The sequence below is a fragment of the Giraffa tippelskirchi genome, chromosome X (assembly GCF_054371585.1).
Source record: "Giraffa tippelskirchi isolate mGirTip1 chromosome X, T2T-mGirTip1v1.2.pri, whole genome shotgun sequence".
In the NCBI taxonomy this organism is placed as follows: domain Eukaryota; kingdom Metazoa; phylum Chordata; class Mammalia; order Artiodactyla; family Giraffidae; genus Giraffa; species Giraffa tippelskirchi.
In genome coordinates this window covers 41,540,526-41,564,569 of record NC_137289.1, presented here as the reverse complement: position 1 = coordinate 41,564,569, position 24,044 = coordinate 41,540,526, and the positions used below count along the sequence as shown (strand labels likewise).

Here is a 24,044-nt window from a genome sequence, read left to right as displayed (position 1 = left end):
AGAATGGAAAGTCCTGTTGTCCTTTCACATATCACTCGCAGTCAGCGACAGAGGCCGTCCCCACGCCAGGCCTTCGGATTCCATTCTCAGTAGCTTTATCTCTTCTGCCAGTTGGGGGACTGTGGCCGCCTTTCCCCATGAGACCTATTCTGTGTTAAGCAGGAAAGCACAAACAAGCACCAATGCCAATGCTCAGCACAGAGAAAATTCTTTGAATGCTTCCTGTTACAATAGTGGCCACCACAGAGGAGTAATCTTCAGTTTATGAAGACTTTTTTCCGAGTCCAAGAGTGTGGCAATCTGTGGGGTTTTCCTCCTGACTTTGTCTTTCCACCCTTTGCATTATCATCCTGGGAAGGTTGGGGAATCTACGTCTGTTGTTCCCCAATCTCACCACCAAGAGGCGCTCGAGATGAAACAGTTTTGTCCTGGGATGTACCGCTGAGGGGTAGCGGTAGGACCACCCACTCTGGAAGGTACCATTGGGAGAGTGCGTGTGACAACACAGAGGGTCCCCTGACACGGCGTCGGGCATCGACCACAGTTCCCAGCGGAGGCACTCATGGCGCCACTGGGTCCAACCGCATTCGCTCCACTCCGCCTTCCCGCCGCATTTGAATTTGAGTGGACACTGATATTAAGCCGCAACTTTCTTTGTCTCTTTTCCAACTCCACCCCTTCGTTTTGACATGGTCACATCCAAGGTGGGGATGGCTCCAGAGCGAGAGATTGGCTGCCGCTTTGGGGGTAAGGCGACCGGGAGATGGCCGGAATTAGTTCTTCCGGAGCGCGAGTATACGCGGAAGTCCGGCTACTCCCGCCCTCCTTTTTCTCCTGCTCAGTTCCCATTGGCTGCCTGTCTTAGACAGGCACTGAGGTCGCGGAGCTGGACCTCTGGGCGCGAGGCGTGTGTATACCAGGGCGCCTGCGTTCGTTTGCCCGGCTTTTCAGAGTGTGCCATGTTTTCTCCGAGTTTTACCGCTTTTCCCGAAGGGGTTGAATGGCTGCCTTGGTTACTGGCGAGGTTCGGCACAGTCAGTGGCTGTGCAGGGCGACCGTGTTTCAGTCTTACTGAGCTCTCCCTCAGTCTGGATCAGATGGCAACGCGCGGTAAGTCGCACAGATGCATGCAATTCATGACCAGGGAGAGGTCTCAGGGCTTGTTTCGTGTCTCTCCCTGGAGAGTAACCTGGGTCAGGGAGCTTGGGGTTGTGTATGGCTACGTGTGACATCACAGATGCTGTTTTGGGTACGTTTGATCTCTCTGAGCCATTGGCCAGGATTGTGGGTGATGGGGTATTTGATCGGAGTGGATTTTGAGAGCCATAGTCCAAAGCCTCTAGGATGTGTGTGCCTGTGTGCCGGGATGTGCATTTTTGGAGCTTTGGGGCACTTGAGTCCCTGGGTGTGAGATGTCTGTGTAGGCGTCTGCGCCCCAGAATGTGAGATCTCTGAGCTTTTGATTCTGGGTCCCAAGTTGTGCTGTCTCTGAGCTGCTTTGAGGAGGGGTTTGTCTTAAGGTGGAAACTCTCAGCTGCTTGGGGTCTGCGCACAGGGTGCAGGTTTTCCATTTGTCTGGGAACTTTATCTGCAGGTTGTATGATGTTCTTGAGTTACTCAAAGTTATGTCTTTCTGCTTAGCGGTTTCTGTATTAACTTAGTAAGTGTCCGGAGTGGTTCGGAAGTCAGTCTCCGTGATGTGAAGTATCTGTGCGATTCTCATTTGTTTCTGTCTTGACGACCTTGGTCTGTTTGGAGGCTCTTTGTCGCAGTGTGTTTGGTCTCTGTCGTATTTGAGGGTCTGAGGCTCGAGTTGTGAGCTCTCTGTGCAGATACTCAGTGACCTTTTTTTGTGTGTCTGGGTATCTACCTGAGCTGTTTGGAGTCGTTGTGTTAGAAATAAAACCTCTTGAGTTCTTGGCTGTGAGGTCTCTGTCCAGGAGCTGAGGATTTGGAAGCTGGCAGATATGATTCCGAAGCCTGGAACCTGACATGCTGACTGTGTGTCATTGAGCGTGTATGATAATTAATTCAGTGGGGCCAGTGTCGGTCTTGGAGGGTACCTGTGCATGTTAGCGATGTGTGTAAAGGGCCTGGCTCCCGACTGTCCTTCAGCAAATGTTTTCTGAGCACCTGCCATATACCAGAGCGCTATTCGAGGAGTTTGTAACAGGACAAAACGGACCAAGTCTCTCGTTTCAGAGACCTGGTAGTCAGTAAGTAAATCAAGGGTGGGTGGCAGGCACTATGAAGAAAGATAATACTAGATCAGGGGAAAGGGGGTGTGTGGGGTATGATGTTATTATTTTATTCAAGATAATGAGGGAAAATCTCCCTGAAAGATGGCAATTAAGCAGAGATGTGGAGGAAGTGAGGGAGCAGGCCATGGGCTTACCTAAGGGAAGAGCATTCCAGGCTGAAGGAGCAATAAACGCAACAGTCCTGGCAGGGAAATCTACTTGAGGTGCTTCTGAATGTCAAGGAGTCCCGTGATGCTCTGAGTTTGTCATGTTTCATTGGGTTTAGCACTCATTGCAAAGGGTCTGGTGCCGAAATCTCTGTTTCTCCCACAATTTGTGGTCATCCGCATTTCACAGATGAAGGACTCAAGGCTCCAACGTGTGCCCTGCACCTTCTCTCCTAGCTATACCTGAAATTAGGAGTGAAACCTTCTGGTCCATGATGAGACAGAAAGCTTGAGTATACCAGCTGCAGGGATGATAGCATCCAGCTGAATGTCAGTCAGCCAGCGGATATCAGTTACAATATGGGAATCGCGCCTCATAACACTGCTACTCTTGATGCAGGGCAGGACTTAAGAAGGAGAAAGCAACTGGGGCAAAGGAGGGAGGCAGGAAGGAGAAGCTGGAGGACAATGAGAAAATAAAACCAATGGCTTCATCACATTGCTTGGATTTGGCCCATTTTACCTTGAGTAACTGGTTGTGTTAGAATATAGTCACCTTTTCTCTGTCCCTACCCATTTTTTCCCTCCCTTTGTCTGTTGTGCCAGGGATACCACCTGGGCCTGGAGATTTCTGTAAATTTTTCAACTACAAGCTCGATTTTTAAATAGATTATCTATTTCTTTTTGGCTCAACTTTGTTAGTTAGTTCCTTTCACCGAAATTGCCAGATGTAGTTATTATAATCATTCACAGAATCCTTTTAATTTCTGTGAGATCTGAAATCTATTTTACTTCCGATATTCGTAAGTGTTGTCTTTAGATATCTTGCTTTTTTTGGTCTACATGAGTAGACGTTTATGAATTTGTATTGATCTTTTGAAAGAGCCAGCTTTGGGTTTTGTTGATCATCTCTACTTTTTTTTTTTCTGATATGTGTTCTGATCGCTATTTCCCTTATTTTGCTGACAGTCTCGCTACTAATGAGGTTTACTAAAGTCCCTGAGAGTTTCCCAAGCATAGTGAAAACGGACAGATTCTAGGGCACTATTGTAGCTGCACTAAGTGAGATGCACCGAGTGCGGATCATGAAATCTCCATTTTTCTTTTTTTAGAATTCCTCAGTTCTGATTGACATGGACAACTTGTCTAGGCACTACTAGAGCAGAGGAATGGTCTTATTTTGCCTCCTGCCAGGCTCTGTCTCCACTGGGAGCATGTGTAGGTGACAGGGGTTTGCTGCCTTCTCTGATGCACAAACCCAAGACCTCCAGTCTAGGAGACTCACTGACCTGCTGTCTGCTGTTCTGAGGAGGCTCTCAGACTATCCTTTCTACAAAACATCCTGATGCAGTCTTGCCAAGCCTCTATCTGAAAGATTTCTGAAGAAATCCGATTTCTATTTCGTGTGCATTTCTGAGGTAAGATCAATTTGTGTTATGTGGTAGCTGTTATTCTACATATTTTGCCATAGCCGTTGGATCTTAGCCTTGACTGAATAAATACAGAACACACTGAGGTTTCCACAATGCCTCGAGACCAGTGGTTCCCTGACTGCTGGGCGACTCTGAGCAAGTAACATAGTGTCTCTGTGCCTCATTCTTCCATTAGCCACATAGAAGCACTAGCTTGGAGTAAATTTAACTACTTCATGGGGCAGTGTAGAACACTGACCATGTTAAGACAGGGGAAAGTGTCAGAACAGTATGTGCCATATGGTACGTTCCCGGTCAATTCTAGCTGTTGTCATTACTGTAGTTAATATTATTGCTGTTCCACATTTCCCTGGATAGTGCTCCAGGGACACAGTGTCAAGACCACCTTTGACTCACCGCATGGACCTTGCAGCATCACTTCAGCCCTTCAGGGCCTCAAGAATGGATTGTATGAGGCATGGGGGAAGGATTTTTTTTTTTTTAGCATAATGAGTATTCGGCTCTTCCTGTGGGGACATTGTGAAGCCTAAATACAACACTGAGGCTTCATCATGTGCTCGTATGGAAAAATTTAGTGCATATTCTCTATGCAGTTACAAGTCTAATGACCCCTTCCTATGATATGTATAATGACAGGAAGTAAGTGGTCACTGGCCAGTTATAGAACTAGAGTATATAAAGTTTTAAAAACCTTATAGAGGGTCATTTAAAGGCCAAGAAACTTCTTCACATAGGTTTTTTTTTTTATTTTGGCTTTCTTTTTATCAAGTCTAATTCCCCTGTATCAAATTCTGAAAATCTCAATCTAATGAAGATATGAAAATGTTAATAGTCAAACTTTCATCATTAATGCTTTATTTCTTGTTTAGTTTTCACATTGCCAGTTTTAGTGTGTTTCTTATTTCTTCTGCTAATATTCATGATTTTTAATCCAAGGGTAATGGTGTGGATATTTTCATAATTTTCATAATAAAGGAAATTAATTTTCCTTTATTCTAGGAGGTTTGTCATAGAGGATTTTACTATGATTTGTGTCATACAGTATTCTGCCTATGTTTTCTTCCTAGAGTTATATAGGTTCTGGTCTTACATTTAGGTAAATCTGAGGAGATCGTCAGCCATGATTTTGGATGGAGAGTCTGAGGATGGGACACGGGTGCTAGAGAGCGGAGTTGGGGTGGGAGGGGAAAAGGGTGGGGGCAGGGACGGGGGTGTGAGTACAAGCAGAAACGGAAGTGAAGAGAGGCAGGAAGATAAGCTCACCCTTCTGAACCGTGGTTAGCTCTCCATGTGTGCACGTATAATGAAGTCTTTGAGTACTCATCACAACACTATGAGGTAGCATTTTTAATGCTGTCATCCCTTTCGGCAGCTGAGGAAGCAGAAACACGTAGCGGTTAACGGGTGAATGAATTTACCCAAAGTCACCTCCCTGGCAAGAGCTGAGTCAGATTGGTGCCAGGTGGAGAGGAACAGAGACGTGTTGTATCTGACCCCCAATCTGGAACACATTGCGGTGTCTAGTGTACTCTGGATCAAAAGGCAGATCCACATGTCCATCCGCAGGAAACTTTACCGTGTACGGATTGAACACAGTGTCTCCTAAGTGCATGAAAGACCATGGGATGTCAGGTCAGCATGCACATATCACAGAGAACAGTTCCTGGTCCAAATAATAGATACAGTATCATGAAGACATTAACTCCCCTATCTCATACTTTTTAAAAATGAAGAGAACGGAACCTGGAAGGCAATAGATCACATATTAAGGGGTTTTTTCCCTCTCAATTGTGACATTCTAGGTAATTTCCAAATTACCTATTTCTAGCTTTTAACAAATATTTATTTTTCATTGATTGATTATTATTTACAGTATTGGTTTGATTTCTGTCACACCTCAACCTGAATTAACCATAGTTTTCGGTGTACATATGTCCCCTCCCTCTTGAATCCCTCCCACTTCCCGCTCATTCCCACCCCTCTAGGTTATTACAGAGCCCCCGTTTGTGTTCCCTGAGTCATACAGCAAATTCCCATTGGCTATCTATTTACATATGTTAATGTATATTCATCCATGCTACTCTCTCCATTTATCTCACCCACTCCCTCTCCTCCCCTACCCTTGTGCACAAGTCTGTTCTCTATGTCTGCGTCTCTATTGCTGCTCTGGGATCAGGTTTATCAGTACCATCCTTCTAGATTCCACATGTATGCGTTAATATACGGTATTTGTTTTTCTCGTTCTAACTTACTTCCCTCTGTATAATAGGCTCTGGGTTCATCCACCTCCTTAGAACTGACCCAGATGCATTCCTTTTTTTCTATGGCTGAGTAGCATTCCATTGTATATACGCACCTCAGCTTCTTTATCCATTCCTCTGTCGATGGACATCTAGCTTGCTTCCATGTCTTGGCTACCGTAAATAGTGCTGGAGTGAACACTGGGGTACGTGTGTCTTTTTCAGCTTTGGTTTTTGGAAGGTCATATGCCTAATAGTGGGATTGCTGGGTCACATGGTGGTTTTATTCCTAGTTTTTTAAGGCATTTCCACACTGTCTTCCATAGTGACTGTATCAATTTACATTCCCACCATCTCTAGCACTTGTTGCTTGTGGACTTTTTGATGATGCCCATTCTGTCTGGTGTGAGGTGATATCACGTTGTAGTTTTGATTTGCATTTCTCTAATAATGAGCTTCTCTGGTGCCTCAGATGGTAGAGAGTCTTCCTGCAGTGCAGGAGCCCCAGGTTCAATCCCTGGGTCAGGAAGATCCCCTGGAGGAAGAAATGGCAACCCACTCCAGTATGCTTGCCTGGAAAATTCCATGGACAGAGGAGCCTGGTGGGCTACAGTCCGTGAGCTTGCAAAGAGTTGGACACGACTGAGCGACTAACACTCTAATCATGAGTGATGGAGAGCATCTCTTCATGTGTTTCTTAGCCATCTCTATGTCTTCTTTGGAGAAATATCTGTTTAGGACTTTTGCCCACTTTTTGACTGGGTTGTTTGTTTCTCTGGTATTGACTTGTATGAGCTGTGTGTATGTTTTGGAAATTAATAGTTTGTCAGTTGTTTCAGTTGCTATTATTTTCTCCCATTCTGAGGGTGGTCTTTTCACTGTGTGTATAGTTTCCTTTGCTATGCAAAAACTTTTAAATTAAATTAGCACCTAGTTATTTATTTTTGTTTTTATTTCCTTTATTCTAGGAGGTTTGTCATAGAGGATTTTACTATGATTTGTGTCATACAGTATTCTGCCTATGTTTTCTTCCTAGAGTTATATAGGTTCTGGTCTTACATTTAGGTCTTTAGTCCATTTTCAGTTTATCTTTGTGTGCGGTGTTAGGAAAGTTATGACCAACCTAGACAGCATGTTAAAAAGCAGAGACATTACTTTGCCAACAAAGGGCCGTCTCGTCAAGGCTATGGTTTTTCCAGTGGTCATGTATGGATGTGAGAATTGGACTATAAAGAAAGCTGAGCGCAGAAGAATTGATGCTTTTGAACTGTGGTGTTGGAGAAGACTCTTGAGAGTCCCTCGGTTTGCAAGGAGATCCAACCAGTCCATCCTAAAGGAGATCAGTCCGGGGTTTTCATTAGAAGGACTGATGTTGAAGCTGAAACTCCAATACTTCGGCCACCTGATGGGAAGAGCTGACTCATTGGAAAAGACCCTGATGCTGGGAAAGTTTGAGGTCAGGAGAAGGGGATGACAGAGGATGAGATGGTTGGATGGCATCACCGACTCAATGGACGTGGGTTTGGGTGGACTCCGGGAGTTAGTGATGGACAGGGAGGCCTGGCGTGCTGCGGTTCATGGGGTCGCAAAGAGTCGCACACAACTGAGCGACTGAACTGAACTGAACTGAACTGATGGTGTTAGGAAGTGTTCTAATTTCATTCTTTGCACTGAGTTGTCCAGTTCTTCCAGCACCACTTACTGAAACTGCTGTCTTGTTCCCATTGTATATTCTTGCCTCCTAAGTCAAAGATAAGGTGCCCACATGTGTGTGGGTTTTTCTCTGGGCTTTCTATCTTGTTCCCTTGGCCTTTATTTCTGTTTTTGTGTACTGTCTTGATGACTGTGACTTTGTAGTATAATTTGAAAGCAGGTAAGTTGATTCCTCCCGCTCCATTCTTCTTTCTCAAGATGACTTTGGCTATTCAGGGTCTTTTGTGTTTCCGTACGAACTGTGGCTTTTTTTTTTTCTAGTTCTGTGAAAAATGCCATTAGTACTTTGATAGGGATCACATTGAATCTGTAGATTGCATTTGGTAGTATAGTCATTTTCACAATATTGATTCTTTCTACCCAGGAACCTGGATTATCTCTCCATCTGTTTATATCATCTTTGATTTCTTTCATCAAATTATAATTTTCTGTATATAGTTCTTTTGTCTCCTTAGGTAAGTTTATTCCTAGATGTTTTATTCTTTTTGTTGCAGTGGTGAATGGAATTGATTCCTTAATTTCTCTTTCTGATTTTTCATTGTTAGTATGTAGGAATGCAAATGATTTCTGTGTATTGATTTTGTATCCTCCGACTTTGCTAAATTCACTGGTTAGCTCTAGTAATTTTCTGATAGTATCATGGTATTCTATGTACAGCATCACGTCATCTGCAAACAGTGAGTGTTATACTTTCTTCTCTTCCGATCTGGATTCCTTTTATTTCTTTTTCATCTCTGATTGTTGTAGCTAGGACTTCCAAAACTATGCTGAATAATAGTGGTGAAAGTGGACACCCTTGTCTTGTTCCTGATCTTAGGGGGAATGCTTTCAGTTTTTCACCATTGAGAATAATATTTGCTGTGGGCTTATCATATGTGGCCTTTACTATGTTGAGGTAGGTTCCTTCTATGCCCATTTCTTGAAGAGTTTTAATCAGAGCCAATGCCCCCACAGACTGAGGGGTCCACAGGTCATGATTTTAGAGCCCCCACCACTTGATTTACACTGGGTGACTCTGCAAACCCTCCAACCCCTCTTGCGGATACAAACACACACAACAGCACAGCAGAAATTGTGAGCCTGTCTTTGTCTCCTGAGGTAATTGCAGATTTGTGGACTCACTACCCAGAGTTGTCACTGGCCATCCTTTGCTCATTCTTGTCCTGAACAGGGTCACCGCAGAGATGCGTGGACCAGTCTCCCCTAGACTGTGGACGTCTCCTGCCTCCTCTTCTCGTTGTTAGACATCTCATGTTCTTTCGCCTTCATCTCCCATGTCAGCAGGGGGCTGGGCCCATGCACATACACGCAAACACAGGTGACACAAGCACACACCTGTACACACGCATGTGCAAGGCACAGGGACACAAACAGGGAACAAATGTGTCAGTACCTGAAGAACCAGTGGTTCACACGAAATGCAGTGATTTCATATTTCTCATAGGAAAATCCATTCTGATCTTCAAATGTGAAATATACAGAAGTCCAACTTCCATGAAAGAGTGTTCAAGCCTAGATTTTGATAGAAGAAATACAAAGAATTCCATATTTTGCGAAGAAGCAGTGGTGCACATATTTTCATTTGTGAAACAGAGAGAACTCCAATACCATATAGGTTCTCCATATCTTAAGAAAACCAATGCCATGATTTTCGTCTGTGAAATATAGAGATTTCCATATTTAATGTAAGGAAGTCACCACCCAGATTGTCATATATGAGGTATAGAAAATACCATATTTCATGTAAGAAACTCAGCATCCAGATTTTCCTAAAGTGAAATACAAAAAGTTCAATATTTCATGATGTAAATTCAGCACTGACATTTTCATATGTAAAATATAGAGAATTCCATTTTTAACTGAGTAAAATTTCACCCTGATTTTCATATGTGAAATATACCGAATTCCATAGTTTAGGTAGTAATATTGGTGCACAGATTTTGATATCCAGAATATACACAATTCCGGATTGTACATGGGTAAATTAGCACCCAGTTTTTCATGTGTGACATACATAATGTTAAGTACTGCCTAGAGGAAAATTTGAGCAGAGATTTTCCTATATGATATATAGAAGATTTCATATTTTGTGGTAAATGGGTGTCCAGGTTTCACATGTGATTCTATAGAGAGAACTCCACATTTCATGTGGGAAAATTGGCAACTGTATTTTCATATATGAAATATAGACTTCAGGGTTTTTTTGTATGAATGTCTGGGATGGGATTTCCTTATATGAAAGATGAAAAATTTCTTATGTCATGTGTGAAAATCTGTTCACTGATTAATATATGTGAAAAGTAGAGATTTCATATTTCATGTAGGTAAAGTTTTTCCCAGTGTTGTATAATGTGAAATATAGACAGTTACATATTTATGTAATAAAATCATAAGATTTTCATATATGAAAAATACAGAATCCCATGTATCAATATAGCAGAAAAACCCTTCCTCCAATTATCACCTGTAAAATATACAGAAGTCCATATTTCATTTAGGAAAACTTCTAATGTGATGTCCACATGCAAAACACAAAATTCCACATTCACATTTGAGAAACTATGCCTACAAAACCCATGCTAATATTTTAATATGTGAAGTTTAGGGAATTTAATATTTAGTGTAGGAAAATGAAAGTCTATATTTTCAAATGCTAAACACAGAGAATCCCATATACCATGTAGGAAAATGTGCAGCCAATATTTATAAATGCGATACGAAGAATTGAACATTTCATTTGTGAAATGTAGAGAAATACATATATTGTAGAACACACAACGCCAATATTTTCATATGTGAAACACAGATTAGTCTATATTTAAATCAAGGAAATCTGTGCTCAGATCTTTTATATGGAATGTAAAGAGTACCACACCTCATGTAAGACAAGCTCTATCTAGATTTTCATTTGTGAAATGTACACATTTCGTATTTCTGGAATGAATATTTGCTACTGGAATTTCATATTTGAATGATAGAGAATTGTACATCTCTTGTCAGAAAATTTAATTGAGAAATTCATTTATGAAAGTAGAATTCCATGATTCAGCAGGAAAATGGATACTCAAATTTTCCTATGTGAATAATACAGAATTCCCTATGCTTTCAGGAAAATACGTGCACATATATCCATATGTGAAGCATGCAATATTTCATATATCATGACCAAACATATACAGCTAGATTTTCAGACATGAAATACAGATTTCATACTTCCTGGAGAAAATTCTGTACCCATATTTTCGTGTATGAAATATAGAAAGTTACATATTTCCTGTAGGAAAGTCATCTTTCAGGCTTTCCTATATGAAATATAGAGAATTCCATATTTGAAGTGGGAAAATCTGCACTAATACCTTAATACAAGAAATGTACAGAATTTCATATTTCATGTAGAAAATCTGCACCTAGATTTTCAAATGTGAAATATAAAGAATTCCATTGTTCGTCAAGTTAACCTGCCCTCATGTTTTGAAAGGGACATACAGAGAATTCCATATTTCATGTGGGAGAATCTAAACCAAGATATTCATATATGACATGTAGTGAATTGCACATATTATGGAGCAAAATCAGGGTCCACATGTCATATAGGAAATATAGGGATTCTATATTTCATAGAAGCATATCTAAGGTAAGTTTTCCATATTTGAAACATAGAAAATTCCATAATTCATGTAAAAAATTTGAACTCAAATTTTCGTATCTAAAATATACACGTTTCATATGTCATGTAAGAAAATCTGTACCCTGGTTTTCATATGAGAAATGAACAAACGTCCATATTTCATCTCAAAACTTCCTCATCTTGTTTTTACTTGGGAAATATAGAGAGTTCCATATATTTTCTAAAATATCTGGCCTGAGAGTCCCACATACGAAACGTGGAAAATTTCATATGTGATGCGTGAATATCTGTACACTGATTTCTATATGTGAAATATAGAGATGTCATAGTTCAAGTAGGAAAATCTGTTCCCAGATATCTATATGTGAAATTAGAATTACATATTCTATGTCAAAAAATCATAATTAAGGTTTTCTTATATGAAATATGCAGAATCCCATATAGCAATATAGCAGAAAATCTACACTTAACTTATCATCTGTAAGATATACATGATTTCATACTTCATTTAGGAAAATCTGCACTCAGATTTCCACACGTGAATCATACAGAATTATATAATTTCACAGTTGAAAACCTAGGCCCACAACACCTGTGCCAATATTTTAATATGAGTTCTAAGGAGAATTTAATATTTAATGTAGGTTCCTGAATGTCTATATTTTCCAAAGAGAAACACAAGAGAATTCCATATGTCATGTGCAGAATGTGCACACAGATTTTAATAAGTGTAAAATAAAACATTCAGTATTTAAGCAGGAAAACCTTTTTCCAGATTTTCATATAGCATATTGCATGTTTCATGCAGGAAAACCTGTGTCTAGATTTTCAAATGGGAAATATAGAGAGTTACATATTTAGTGTAGAAACATCAGCACCCATGTTTTCATATGTGAAATACAGAGTATCCCCAAACAAGGAGATCTGTGTCCATATTTCTTTATGTGAAATATGAAATATACCAACTTTCATGTAGGAAAATCTTTACCTAGATGATCATTTATGAGATGTACAAATTTCCTAGTTCAGTAATGAAAATTTGCCTCGGTGTTTCATATTTGGACTATGGAGAATTATATACTTCATGTCCGAAAATCTTAAGTGAGATTTTCATTAGAAAACTGCAAAATATTCCATACTTTATTCAGGAAAACATGTGCTCAAATTTTCCTATGTGAAGAATACAGCATTCCATATTTATGTAGGGAAAAGAGTGCAGAGATATCCAGATGTGAAACATACAATAGTCCATCTATCATGACCAAAAATATACAGCTAGATTTCCAAACATAAATACAGATATCAAATTTAATGTAGAAAAAACTACACCCATAACTCATATGTGATATAGAGAAAATTGCATATTTCATCATTCAGGAAAATCATCATTCAGGTTTATATACGCATAAAGCAGGGCATTCAAAACCAGTGCTCTGGAACAACCCATAGGAATAGGGTGGGGAGGGAGGTGAGTGGGGCTTAAGGATGTGTGGGACACATGTATACCTATGGCTCATTAATGTTGATATATGGCAAAAAGCATCACAATATTGTACAGTAATTATCCTCCAGTTAATACAAATAACTTAATTTGAATTCAAAAACGAAAAAAGTGGAAGGAACTCTACTCAGTGCTCTGTGGTGACCTAAATGGGAAGACAATCCAAAAATGAAGGGATCTATGTATGCCTATAATAGATTGACTTAGATGTACAATGGAAACTAATATAAGATGGTAAAGCAACTCCATTCCAATAAAAATTGTTTTCAAAATATAACAATTCAACTATAGCTCCAGCAGTGAATGAATAAATGGTTCCCCCATTTGCAATATATATGTCTGAGGGGACATTATGCTTTTTAAGTATAATATTTCAGTTAGAGGAAGATAAAAACTATATCATCACATGATATTGTTAGTTAATTTACCTGAGTTATAGAAACAGAGTAGAATGTGATTATCTTGGGCTAGTGGAAATAGACCATGATGGTCTAAGTTACCCACTTTCAGTCAAAGTTTGTATAATCTCACCAAGGAAGATACTGTAATAGGGGCAAGATGGGCATGGAGCTGCCGTCCTTAGCTAAAGACCATAGAGGTTAGAAGACCAGGTCCACCAATAGTCAGCCTCTCAGCAGAGTGTAGTAAAAGGTATATTTCAGCCTTCGTCCATGGCCCTCCAGGTCCTCTGGCCTTGGTCTGGGTAGCAAGGGGTGGAGCCTGGGGACAGGCCAAAGGCCGAGTCTTGCAGAGGTCCAGAGACCTTGCTAGAGACACTCACTGGCCTGGCCCAGGGTTCAGAGCACTAGGCAACCTACCTCTGCCATCCCCACCTCCATGACTCAACGCTTGCAATAATCTGATTGGGTCAGAGTCTACAAGACCCAGCTTCCCCCCCAAAGTTAGGGTAGACTGAGAAGACTGAGGGCAACTGTGGGCTGGGCACCTGGCTCCCTCCTTTAAGGTGGCTGGGCAGGGTATGGGGACCTTGGTAAGAGGAGGGCCCAGAGACTGAGAGCTGCATCTTCAGCTGTGACTGGCCACTGGTGGGAGGACCAAGACTGGGTGCTGGATGAATGCTCTCAGGCAGGATAATCAGCTTGCCCAGGAAGCCCCTCCTCCTAAACAGGACCTTGGAGTGTGAAAGTCAAGCTTGGAATCTTACCTTTCAGCATTGAGACTAATATTTGTTTTGCTAGAGGTTTACAGGAACACAGTTACCTCACTATGACTTTTCTTCAAGAATAGAATATCTGACAGCAAGAAGGTTGTCAGAGCTAATCACATTCCTCCCTCAAGTTTTGTATAAGTGGGCATTCTTGAAAGTGTTTGGAAAGTTCAGGATTGTTAAAGGCATAAGCCACCCATCTCCTTGCATGGCCCTGCAAGAAAATGCTCTCTTCCTTAAACTGCAATGTTCTGATGTTGTTTGTCTAACTAACCCATGGGTACATCAGTTCAGTTCAGTTTATTCAGTCAGTCAATGTCAGTCGTGTCCGACTCTTTGCGACCCCTTGGACGGCAGCACGCCAGGCCTCCCTGTCCATCACCAACTCCCGGAGTTTCCCCAAACTCATGTCCATTGAGTTGGTGATACCATCCAACCATCTCATCCTCTGCCGTCCCCTTCTCCTCCCACCTTCAATCTTTCCCAGCATCAGGGTCTTTTCAAATGAGTCAGATCTTCGCATCAGGTGGCCAAAGTACTGGAGTTCCAGCTTCAACATCACTCCTTCCAATGAACACCCAGGGCTGATCTCCTTTAGGATGGACTGGTTGGATCTTCTTGCTGTCCAAGGGTCTCTCAAGAGTCTTCCCCAACACCACAGTTCAAAAGCATCAATTCTTCCACGCTCAGCTTTCGTTATAGTCCAACTCTCACATCCATACATGACTCCTGGAGAAACCAAAGCCTTGACTAGATGGACCTTTGTTGGCAAAGTAATGTCTCTGCTTTTTAATATGCTGTCTAGGTTGGTCATAGCTTTTCTTCCAAGGAGTAAGCATCTTTTAATTTCCTGGCTGAAGTCACAATCTGCAGTGATTTTGGAGCCCAAAAATATAAAGTCTGCCACTGTTTCCACTCTTTCCCCATCTATTTGCCATGAAGTGATGGTACCAGACGGCATGAGTTCTCTGAATGTTTAAGCAAACTTTTTCACTCTCCTCTTTCACTTTCATTAAGAGGCTCTTTAGTTCTTCTTCACTTTGTGCCATAAGGGTGGTGTCATCTTTATATCTGAGGTTATTGATATTTCTCCCGGTAATCTTGATTCCAGCATGTGCTTCATCCAGCCCAGCGTTTCTCATGATGTACTCTGCATATAAGTTAAATAAGCAGGGTGACAATATACAGCCTTGATATACTCCTTTTCCTATTTGGAGCCAGTCTGTTGTTCCATGTCCGGTTCTAACTGTTGCTCCCTGATCTGCATACCGATTTCTCAAGAGGCAGATCAGGTGGGCTGGGGTTCCCTTCTCTTTCAGAATTTTACACAGTTTCTTGAGATGCACACAGTCAAAGGCTTTGGCATACTCAATAAAGCAGAAATAGATGCTCTTCTCGAACTCTCTTGCTTTTTCGATGATCCGGCGGATGTTGGCAATTTGATCCCTGGTTCCTCTGCCTTTTCGAAAACCAGCTTGAACATCTGGAAGTTCATGGTTCACATATTGTTGAAGCCTGGTTTGGAGAATTTTGAGCATTACTTTACTAGCGTGTGAGATGAGTGCATTGTTCAGTAGTTTGACCATTCTTTGGCATTGCCTTTCTTAGCAACTGGAATGAAAACTGACCTTTTCCAGTTGTGTGGCCGCTGCCGAGTTTTCCAATTTTGAAGGCGTATTGAGTCCACTGGTTTCACAGCATCATCTTTTCGGATTTGAAATAGCTCAACTGGAATTCCATCACCTCCACTAGCTTTGTTCATAGTGATGCTTCCTAAGGCCCACTTGACTTCACATTCCAGGATGTCTGGCTCTAGGTGAGTGATCATGGCATCGTGATTATCTAGGTCATGAAGATCCTTTTTGTATAGTGCTTCTGTGTATTTTTGCCACCTCTTCTTACTATCGTCTGCTTCTGTTAGGTCTATACCATTTTTGTCCTTTACTGTGCCCATCTTCGCATGAAATGTTCCCTTGGTATCTCTAATTTTCTTGAAGAGATCTCTCGTCTTTCCCATTCTATCGTTTTCCTCTCTTTCTTTGCACTGATCACTAAAGAAGGCTTTCTTAACTCTCCTTGCTATTCTTTGGAACTCTGCATTCAAATGGGTATATCTTTCTTTGTCTCCTTTGCTTTTCACTTCTCTTCTTTACACAGCCCTTTGTAAAGCCTCTTCAGACAGCCATTTTACTTTTTTTGCATTTCTTTTTCTTGGAGATGGTCTTGATCCCTGTCTCCTGTACAAGTTCGGGAACCTCCGTCCATAGTTCTTCAGGCACTCTGTCTGTCAGGTCTAATCCCTCGAAGCTATTTGTCACTTCCACTGTATACTCGTAAGGGATTTGATTTAGGTCATACCTGAATAGTCTAGTGGTTTTCCCTACTTTCTTCAATTCAAGTGGGAATTTTTCAATAAAGACTTCACGATCTGAGCCACAGTCAGCTCCCAGTCTTGTTTTTGCTGACTGTATAAAGCTTCTCCATTTTGGCTGCAAAGAATATAACCAATCTGATTTCGGTGTTGACCATCTGGTGAAGTCCATGTGTAGAGTCTGCTCTTGTGTTGTTCGAACAGGGTGTTTGCTATGACCAGTGCGTTCTCTTGGCAAAACTCTATGAGTCTTTGTGCTGCTTCATTCTGTACTTCAAGGCCAAATGTTCCTGTTACTTCAGGTATCTCTTGACTTCCTACTATTGCATTCCAGTCCCCTGTAATGAAAAGGACATATTTTGGGTGTGTTAGTTCTAGACGGTCTTGTAGGTCTCATAGAACCGTTCAACTTCAGTTTCTTCAGCATTACTGGTCAGGGCATAGACTTGGGTTACTCTGATATTGAATGGTTGCCTTGGAAACAAACAGAGATCATTCTGTCGTTTTTGGGATTTCATCCAAGTACTGCATTTCAGACTCTTTTGTTGACTATGATGGCTACTCCCTTTCTTCTAAGGGATTCTTGCCCACAGTAGTAGATATAATGGTCATCTGAGTTAAATTCAACCATTCCAGTCTGCTTTAGTTCTCTGATTCCTAAAATGTCGACATTCACACTTGCCATCTCCTGTTTGACCACTTCCAATTTACCTTGATTCATGGACCTAACATTCCAGGTTCCTGTGCAATATAGCTCTTTACAGCATCGGACTTTCTTTCCATCACCAGTCACATCCACAACTGGGTGTTGTTTTTGCGTTGGCTCCATCTCTTCATTCTTTCTGGAGTTATTTCTCCACTGATCTCCAGGGGGCACCTACCCGCTGGGGAGTTCATCTTTCAGTGTCCTATGCTTTTGCCTTTTCCTACTGTTCCTGGGGTTCTCAAGGCAAGAATACTGAGGTAGTTTGCCATTCCCTTCTCCAGTGGACCACATTTTGGCTGAACTCTCCACGATGACCTGTCCTTCTTGGGTGGCCCTACACGGCATGTCTCATAGTTTCACTGAGTTGGACAAGGCTGTGGTCCATGTGATCAGGTTGGTTAGTTTTCTGTGATTGTGGTTTCAGTCTGTCTGCCCTCTGATGGAGAAGCATAAGAGGCTTATGGAAGCTTCCTGATGGGAGAGACTGACTGAGGGGGAAACTGGGTCTTGTTCTGATGGGCAGAGGCATGCTCAGTAAATCTTTAATCCACCTTTCTGTTGATGGGTGGAGCTGTGCTCGCTCTTTCTTATTTACCTGGGGCCAAACTATGGTGGAGGTAATGAAGATAATGGCGACCTCCTTCAAAAGGCCCCATGCATGTACTGCTACACTCAGTGCCCCCAACCCTGCAGCAGGCCACCACCAACCCACATCTCCACTGGAGACTCCTGCACACTCCCAGGCAAGTCTGGGTCAGTCTCTTGTGGGGTCAGTGCTCCTTTCTCCTGGGTCCTGGTGTGCACAAGGTTCTGTTTGTGCCCTTCAAGAGTCTATTTCCCAGTCCTGTGTAAGATCTGGCGGCTCTGTGGTCAGGCTAATGGCGACCCCCTCCAAGAGGGCTTATGCCATAGCCAAGTCTGCTGCACCCAGGGCCCCTGCCCCTGCGGCAGTCCACTGCTGACCCGTACCTACACAGGAGACACTCAAACGCAGTTCTGTCTCAGTCTCTGTGGGGGCTCTGGGTCCTGGCGTGCACAAGGTTTGTTTGAGCCCTCTGAGCATCTCTGGCGGGGATGAGGTTTGATTCTAAATGTGAATTTGCCCCTCCTACCGTCTTGCTAGGGCTTCTCTGCCCTTGGACGTGGGGTATCTCTTCAAAGTCGCTCCAGCGCCTACCATCTTGCTGGGGCTTCTCTGACCTTGGACATGGGGTATCTCCTCAGGGCCGCTCCATGCCACGCAACCGCGAAACCAGTATTAGCCAACACACTCCAGTATTCTTGTCTGGAGAACGCCGCTCCTTGACAGAGAAGCCTGGCAGGCCACAGTCTCCAGGGTTGCAAAGAGTAGGACACTACTGAAGCGACCCCGCATGCAGAGGCACAAGACTGTTTTTGCCTGTGGCAGCTCTGCCCCAGTAAGAGTTGACCGTGAAGGTGGCACAGCTGCTTGGCTTGCAGGGACCATGGCAGCGCCAAGTGTGCAGGGACACGGACTGCCTCCACCGCAAGACTTATGGCCCTATCAGTCTTTTCTCAAGCCTCTTGTAGCTGGCGATCAGAAGGCCTCTTTGGCCAGTCTTTCTCCGTAACTCCACCCGTTCAGGCACTTAGAGGGCTTCGTTGCCTGGGGACCTTCTCTGTTGTTTGGCACATCGGGCACACAGAGGGGCCCCCCTGGCTGGGTCCTACTCCGTAGACTGGCGCATCAGGCACTTAAAGGGGCACCCTGGATGGGGTCCTCCTCTGTAATTCAGTGCGTCAGGTGCTTGCTGGGCCAGCCTCTCTATTGTTCAGCTGCCAATGCTGGCAGTGTGGGAAGAGAGAGGCTATGGTGATGGCTCCACCGCCAAACGTGACTCAGCAGTATCGCCTAGCTTCCGTGGCTGCCCGACTTTCCTCCACAGGCATTTGCCACCACAGTCTCCTCCCTCATATCCCCTTGATCAGTCTCTCCACAGTCAAGAGCAGCCCTCGCTTTAGGATTGCTCCACAATCCCTAAACTCCAGCTACCAGCCGCTGCACCTTCCAGGGGATCTGCATCCCCGTCTTGGGTATGTATGGCTGCAAGGACTGTCTGATTCTCATCCCACTTAGGCTGCCACAGATCAGCTGTTTCACTCTCATCCTTAAATGTTTCTCCTCTGACTCCGACAATTGCCCCGACGTGGGGATCGGACCCTTGCTTCAGTTCCCCCACCTGCTGAAGGCAGGTCCAGTCCTACTAACACTTCTGTTTTTCCCTAGTCCCTTCATCCTACCAAGGTTTGGGTGGGTCTATATATTATTTTCCACTAGTCAGGGACTCCTGTCCACTCTCAGCTGGTGTTCTGCATGCACCTCTGTGTCTGAAGGTATATTCCTGATGTATCTGTGGAGAGAGATGTACTCCGCGTCCACCTATTCCTCTGCCATCTTGTTCTTCTGTATGAATTTTAAAAATAATTTCAAAAAACCAGGGAATTAGAAAATTGAAATGTGTGTGAAATGTTTGTTTTGCCATTTCTATACTATATATCAGTCCCCATTTATATATTTAAATGTTTCATTAACTAGGATATGTGGAAAATATGTAAATAAACTGGGATATGTGGGATAAGTGTGATAGAGGTAGTGGATGCGTATATCAGTTTCTTCACTTTATCTACTGCATATCACACATAAACTGCTTCTGAAGAACTCCATAGTACACTTTGGGAGAATGAGAATAAACTGGGAAATGAAATTGCTAGGAAAATAATTTAGAACTTACCGAACTCTATCATGACTGACCTCGAGAAAACACTACAGCTGGGATCAAGAGGTTGGAATTTTGTAGATCCTCCTAGTTTTTCTCTCATTGTTTTGCTGAGAATCACATCCTTCACAGATTTCTACATCCAATAACAGTGGTACTGATAAATTGTTTTTAACTTTAATTTCTTTTTTTGTGGATGTATTCATGAGTTGCAATATTATATTTGTTCAGATTTACAACATAGCAATTCAGTTGTTTTATATATTATACTCTGTTTACATTTATTATTAGATAGTTGGTATATTCCTCTGTACTGTATAGCATATCCTTGTTGCTTAAAGTTCAAAGTGAATAGTTTAAAATGAAATATTAAGTTCTAATGAAAACCATTGTAAATTACAAAGGACTGAAATCACAGTGTGCTTTCTCTCTCTCCAAGGATGTAGTAAGCTTGAAATCAATCTTTTAAAAAAGAAATAGGAGAATAGAATTATGGACATGGGGAAAGGGGAGGAGAGGGTGAGATGTATGGAAAGAGTAACATGGAAACTTACATTACCATGTGTAAAAGAGATAGCCAAGGGGAATTTGCTGTATGGCTCAGGAAACTCAACCAGGGGCTCTGTATCAACCCAGAGGGGTGGGATGGGGAGGGAGATGGGAGAGAGTTCCAAAAGGGAGGGGATATATGTATCCCCTAGGCTGATTTATGTTGATGTTTGACAGAAAACAGCAAAATTCTGTAAAGCAATAATCCTTCAATAAAAAATTAATTAACTAAAATCACAAAAAGTATCTCAAACAAAAATAAAAGGAATAGGGAAATCACCAACTACTTTGAAATGCAGCAATATACTTATAGAAATAAAAATGTCAATGCACCAAGAAGGAATCACAATGGACATTAATTTCAGTAAATATTATCATAAGCATTAGCAGTCAAATACTTGAGGTAGAAGAAGGAGTCATCTTATTTCTCTTAATTGCTGAACATCGTCCTCCTTCTTACTTTGATGCAAGGTGCTAGAGACATGTCCCACAACAAGAAATGGATGCATGCATGTGTGCTAAATCTCTTCAGTTGTGTCCGACTCTTTGTGACCCTATGAACTGTGGCCCACCAGGCTCCTCTGTCCCTGGGAATTATCCAGGAAAGAGTACTGGAGTGGGTTTCCATGCCCTCCTCCAGGGAACCTTCTCCACTTAGGGATAGAACCTGGGTCTCCTGTGTCTCCTGCATTGCAGGCAGGTTCTTTACTACCGGCGCCACTTGGGAAGACCCAAGAAATGGATGGCGTGTATGCTAAGCCGCTTCAGTCGTGTCCGACTCTTTGAGACCCTACGGATTGAAGCCCGCTAGGCTCCTCTGTCCATGGGATTTTCCAGCAAGAATACTGGAGTGGGTTGCCATGCCTTTTTCCAGGGCATCTTCCCAATCCAGGGATTGAATCCGTGGCTCTTAACGTTTCCCACATAAGAAGGCAGTTTCTTTACCACTAGCGCCACCTGGGAAGCCCCAAGAAATGGATACCTGTACTTACATCGCCATGGTTAAAAGCAGGTGCTTGAATGGAAAAACATCAGGGAAACTATCACCCCACCTTCCCGCTCCATCTCTAGGCTGAGTGCCACAGGAAGGTTGTTATTTGTTCAGCCCTCCTCACTCCACCATATGTTTGGCCAATTGCTTTGGCTCATGGGCTACCAGTCCCTCATTGGCTGCTACTGTGGAGACTGTCGCTGCATTCACTGTCACTGGACTATCCCATCATCCCTGCAAGTTTGCAATTCAGTCCGGATTTTTTTTTTTTTTAAAGCCAAATGTTCTAGTTTGCAAACAAAAAAATAGGATAAGAGAAATCTAGATAAGGTAATTTCATAAGATATGGTGCTTGATTCCAGAAATTTAGAATTTTCTCATTTTACACTGTGTTTGAGTCCTATTTTACACATGGAAGTGAATTGGGATTGAAGAGATAGAATGGGTAAGTGTGATTTTTATATCTGCTACTGCTGGTGCAGTGGTAAAGAATCCACCTGCCAATGCACGAGACGAAAGAGACATGGTTTCTATCCCATGGTCAGAAAGATCCCCTGGAGTAGGAAATGGCAACCAGTTCAGTATTCTTGCTTGGAAAATTGCACGGAGAGAGGAGCCTGGCGGGCTCCTGGCCATGAGGTCAGAAAGAGTCAGATATGACTGAGTGACTGAACACACACACACACACACACACACACACACACACACACACACTGCTCTTTGTGTCCATGCGTGCTACCTCGCGACAGTGGTGCCCGACTCTTTGCAGACCCTGTGGACTATAGCCCACCAGGCTCCTCTGTCCATGGGATTCTCTAGGAAAGCATACTGGAGAGGGTTGCCATGCCCTCCTCCCGGGGATCTTTATGACCCAGGGATCGAACCTGCCTCTCCTGCGACTCCTGCATTGCAGGCGCATTCTTTACTGCTGAGCCACCCGGGAAGACCACACTGTTCTTTATCGGTTGCTATACACCACATAAAAATCTCTGGATGGTACCTAAGTATAGGTGGGAGAATGAAAATGAAAAAGGCCGATGAAACTTTTCGGGAAACCATTTTGACCATAAAGATCCCTAAAATCGCTGAGAAACCACAAATAGATATAACCATTTAGGAAAGTGACGAGTTGCAATACGCTAAGAAAAAAGTACACGATTTTCCATCGAACGAATGACACATCCGACACACATTGAAGCAAAGTTAATGAAGTTTTTAATGTTTTCGTTGGGGTGGAAATGTGCCTCTTCATCGCTACAGGTCTTTTCTCTCCAAGTGAGAGAAGAAAAGTCTGGTTTGCGATGTTCAGGCGGTCCTGAGGCAGTTTATCTGCAGCTGTTGTATCTGATGATCGCTTTAGTGGCCTCGGACATGGCATGCTTGCCGATCTCTCCAGGCAAGAGAAGACGAACAGCTGTCTGGATGTCATGATTTGTGATGGTGCGGTGCTTGTTGGAGCGGGCCAGGCGCCAGGCCTCTTCGGCGATCCGCTCAAACATATCCTTCACGAACGAATCCATGATGTTCACGGCCTCACGGGAGAGACTCAGGCCCGGATGGACTTGCCTCAGCAGCCTGCGGAAATAGATGGCGAAGCTCAAGAAGTCGTCCGGACGGGAGCGGCGGCGACGGCGACGGCGACGGCGGCTCTTAGCCGTCTTCCGCTTTGCCTTCTTTGGCTCGGCATCAGACGACTCTGGTCTGGAGGGCTCTGTTTCCGAGGGCTCAATTTCGGAGGTGCCAGTTTCTCTGGTGCTCAGATCTTCCTGAGAGTTGTCAGAGGCTGGTTCAGCCTTGTGGGAGACACCACCCCCCATGGCTCAGAGGGAAGACCAGTGCGGGCGTTGAAGGCCGTTGGCCGAGTTTATAGGCCCTGCGTTCCCTGACGTCACAGACACTGTCCATATCTGATTGGATAAAATGCAAAGCAGGGAGGCCTGTTACTATGGCAGCCCATGTCACTTCTCACTGGATGTCCCACCTCCCAACTCCTGCCACGCCCCTCCCCCACGCTTAACCCCCAGTCAGCCAAAATCAGTGGTATCTTCAAACTTTCCGTGACCTCCACCAGAAAAATCTTTGAACTCTGCCCCATGTAGGAAACAGGCATCCATTCACCTCAGCTGACTTATGTCTACTATTGATGCATGAGAAGTTTGAAAGATGTCACCAAAGTCACTGAAGTTGAAAAATGAAATAATCAGTTAGAGCTTCCTGAGAGAGTCTGACTGACCTCCATAACTCAAGCTCTTTCAGGCATCAGAGAGACTCAGGTCACTTGGTGGATATTTTACTCCAACACAGAATCTTCTCCTGATTGACCTGCAGTGGCATGAGCAGAATGTCCTGGCTTCCTCAGCAGAGTGCTCCTGAAAATCCTAAGAATTAATTGACCAGCTATTATCTCCGAAACTTATCAAAACCAATGATCAATTTGAAGAGACTGACAAAATCCCATTCTCCAAATACAGAACACAAACAGAAATAGGAATACTTACACATACACAGTGAAAATATTTAACATTTTTCAAATTTTAAATTGTTTTCTTAAACATTATATAGGTCCCCCAAGTACCACACATACTGGAATTGATTAATG

At 43.0% G+C, this 24,044-nt stretch overlaps 1 protein-coding gene and 1 pseudogene across 44 annotated transcripts in view; one reads left to right on the top strand and one right to left on the bottom strand.

Annotated features, from left to right (window-relative positions):
- The first annotated feature begins 481 nt into the window (after positions 1–481).
- LOC145537089 (histone-lysine N-methyltransferase PRDM7-like) overlaps positions 482–24,044 on the top strand; it is a 50,649-nt gene continuing 27,086 nt past the window's right edge. For 16 of the 43 annotated variants that reach the window (XM_081567726.1, XM_081567723.1, XM_081567731.1 and 13 more), the window contains exon 1: positions 859–1,110. The gene's annotated coding sequence lies outside the window, so the exon portion shown is untranslated. Of the gene's footprint in view, positions 1,111–3,519; positions 3,826–24,044 lie in introns of all 43 variants that reach the window. The other 27 variants (XM_081567727.1, XM_081567724.1, XM_081567732.1 and 24 more) reach the window with 3 other exon arrangements.
- LOC145537091 (histone H2B pseudogene) lies at positions 22,638–23,284 on the bottom strand (annotated as a pseudogene). The gene has a single exon (XR_014076198.1). The product of XR_014076198.1 is annotated as a histone H2B pseudogene (transcript).